The sequence below is a fragment of the Petaurus breviceps genome, unplaced genomic scaffold, assembly GCF_028583685.1.
Source record: "Petaurus breviceps papuanus isolate PSGF00001 unplaced genomic scaffold, PetGlider_PUasm1.0 224, whole genome shotgun sequence".
Classification (NCBI taxonomy): domain Eukaryota; kingdom Metazoa; phylum Chordata; class Mammalia; order Diprotodontia; family Petauridae; genus Petaurus; species Petaurus breviceps.
Window position 1 is genome coordinate 4,299,412 of NW_027185887.1, and position 3,565 is coordinate 4,302,976.

Here is a 3,565-nt window from a genome sequence, read left to right on the forward strand (position 1 = left end):
TTCTTCTTCTTCTTCTTCTTCTTCTTCTTCTTCTTCTTCTTCTTCTTTCTCCTTCTCCTTGTCCTCCTCCTCCTCCTTCCTCCTTCTTCTGTAAATGATCCACCTTTAATCTTTCATCATCCTCTATAATGTTTTGCAAATTAGTTTATATTCTAAATCACTTTACTACCTTTGGCTACCATATTTCTCTACTTGGTGAAGAAATAAAATGTTTGCTGTCAGAGATAGTTTCTGAGCTTTTTTGGTTCCTTTGTTATAGTAATTGCTTCATACTGTTAAAACTTTTGTGGGAAATTGCTATAATAAGAGTCAACAAATTTTCTTCTAATGACTTCTTACATTTTATGTCAGCTATTTATTTGATAAGGGCAGGTTGGAGTTTATTAATCTTCACTTTTTTCTTTTGACATGCTTTTTTTAAAAAAATTCATTTTAGCTAGTTGATGCTGTGTTGGATAAAGATAATTTGGAAATTACTTTCATACTGCTAACAGATTATTTCCAGGCTATTGAATAAAGTAAAAAAAATTAAAAAGTGATCTTCACCTGAATGTCTATTGAATATTTTCCAACTCTCTCTTTTTTTTTAATTTAAAATTTATTTTGCATTTTTGGGTTACAAGATTTTGAGCTATAGATTTTCTCCCTGTCTCTTCCCTATCCCCACCCCAAGATATGGAGGCTACTGAATACCCCTTCCTCCAATCTGTTCTCTCTTATATCCTCCCCCATTCCCCCTAACCTTCCTGTAGGACAAGATAGATTTCTATGCCCCATTATCTGTATATCTTATTTCCCAGTTGCATGTAAAAAACAATTTTTAACATTTGGTTTTTTAAAACTTTGACTTTCAGATTCTTTCCCTTCTTTCCTCCTCACCCATACCCATTGGGGAGACAAGCAATTCAATATAGATTGTAAATGGGTAGTTACACAAAACATTTCCATCATAGTTATATTGTGAAAGACTAACTATATTTCCCTCCATCCTATCCCTCCTCCCACTTATTCTATTTTCTCTTCTGACCCTGTCCTTTTTTAAAAGTGTTTGCTTCTAACTACCCTCTCCCCCAATCTGCTCTCCCTTCTATCATCCTTCCTTTTATTCCCTTCCACCCTACTTTCCTGTAGGGTAAGATACCCAACTGAGTGTATATTTTATTCCCTCCTTAAGCCAAATTCAATGAGCATAAGGTTGACTCATTCCCTTTCAGCTTTGTGCTCTGCCCCTTCATTGTAACAGTTTTCTCTTGCCTCTTTTACATGAGATAATTTACCTTATTCTATCTCTCCCTTTCTCCTTTTCTCAACATATTCCTCATGCACCTCTTAATTTTACTTTATAGATATCATCCCTTCATAGTCAACTCCTCCTGTACCCTCTGTCAATGTATATGTGTACATACATACACAAACATATACACACATACAATCTCCTATACCTACATAAATATGTATGTATACATATATATTCCCTTCAACTATCCTCATATTGAGAAAAGTCTCATAAGTTACAATTATTGTTTTTCCATGTAGGAATGTAAATAGTTCAACTTTAATAAGTTCCTTATAATTTCTTTTTCCTGTTTACCTTTTCATGCTTCTCTTGCTTCTTGTATTTGAAAGTCAAATTTTCTACTCAGCTCTGTTTTTTTTATCAAGAATGCTTGAAAGTCCTCTATTTCATTGAATGTCCATATTTTGCCCTGCAGTATTATACTCAGCTTTTCTGGGTAGGTGATTCTTGGTTTTAATCGTGGCTCCTTTGACCTCCAGCATATCATATTCCAAGGCCTTCAATCCTTTAGTGTAGAAGCTGCTAGATCTTGTGTTATCCTGATTGTGTTTTCACAATACTCAAATTGTTTCTTCCTGACTGCCTGTAATGTTTTCTGCATGACCTAGGAACTCTGGAATTTGGCTACAATATTCCTAGGAATTTTCTTTTTGGTATCTTTTTCAAGAGGCAATTAGTGAATTCTTTCAATTTTTATTTTGCCCTCTGGTTCTAGCATATCAGGGCAATTTTCCTTGAGAATTTCTTGAAGGATTATTTCTTGGCTGTTTTTGATCATGGCTTTCAGGTAGTGCAATAATTTTTAAATGATCTCTCCTGAATCTATTTTCCAGGTCAATGGTTTAACCAGTGAAATATTTCACATTGCCTTCTATTTTTTCATTCTTTTGTATCTGTTTTATAGTATCTTGATTTCTCATAAAGTCATTAGCTTCCATTTGCTCCAATCTAATTTTGAAGGAATTCTCTTCAGTGAGTTTTTGAAATTCCTTTTCCATCTGGGCAATTTAGCTTTTTAAGGCATTTTTCTCCTCATTGGCTTTTTGAGCCTCTTTTGCCATTTGAGTTATTCTATTTTTTAAGGTGTTATTTTCTTCAGTATTTTTTGGGTCTCCTTTAGCAGGCTGCTGACTCACTTTTCATGATTTTTTTCCATCATTCTCATTCCTCTTTCCAATTTTTCCTCCACTTTTCTTATTTTATTTTCAGAATCCTTCTTGAGCTCCTCCATGGCCCGTGACCACTTCATGTTTTTCTTGGAGGCTTTTGATGCAGGAGTTTTGAGTTTGTTGTCTTCTTCTGGTTCTATGTTTTGATACTTTTTGTCCCCCCAAAAAGATTCTATGGTCTGATTGTACTTCCTCTGTTTGCTCATCTTGCCAGTCAATTACTTGACTTTTGAGCTCTTTGCTATGGTAGAACTCTGCTTCCAGAGTGGAGAGTGCTGTGTCCCATATTTGTCATGTTTTGTGTAGCTGTTGTCAGAGCTATGATGAGAATGCTCTCTCTACAGCTGCCACAAGCTCTGGCATGCTAGCGTTCCTCACCCCAGGACAGCCATCCAAGACTGAAAACCAGATGCAAGCATGTCAAAGCAAAAGCAATTACCCTTTGAATGGTCCCTTGGTTCCCTTATGATCTCTAGACCAGGAGCTCCAGAAGCAGCCACACAGCAGTAGTTGCAGCTGCCATGCCTCCACCATCTCTGTCACCCCGGGGGCAAGGGCCAGATGGGGCTCTTCTCTCATCCAGTTCCAACAGAGTACTCTACTGATATTTTACTTTCTCTTTGTTGTTTATGGGTTGAGAAGTCTGGATACTGTTAAAGCTTCCAGTGATTCACTCCCCTGAAGTCTGCTCTGGCAGGTCCGGGCCTTGAGTCAGCCAGCACAGCTCACACAGGACTGTGCTCCAGTCCCAGCCTAGTGTGATAGATGCTTCCTGTCAGCTTGCTAGGCTGCCTTCAGTGTGAGATTTGTTTCTCTCTGTCACTTTGTGGGTTCTGTAGCTCTAAAATTTGTTTAGAGTAATTTTTTACAGGTATTAGAGGTGGTTGGAGGGGGAACTCAAGCAAGTTCCTGCTTTTTCTCCACCATTTTGGCTCTGTCCCCTCCCAACTCTCTTCTTGAAGAAGGTTAGACAGTTCTTAGTAGTTTGTATACTTTTGATCTCTTTTGTTCCCTAATCTTATACCATGATTCCAAAATATTTTTCACTTTAACTCTCCGTGCCAACCCTTGTGTTGGAGCCATTAAGTGTTACTACATA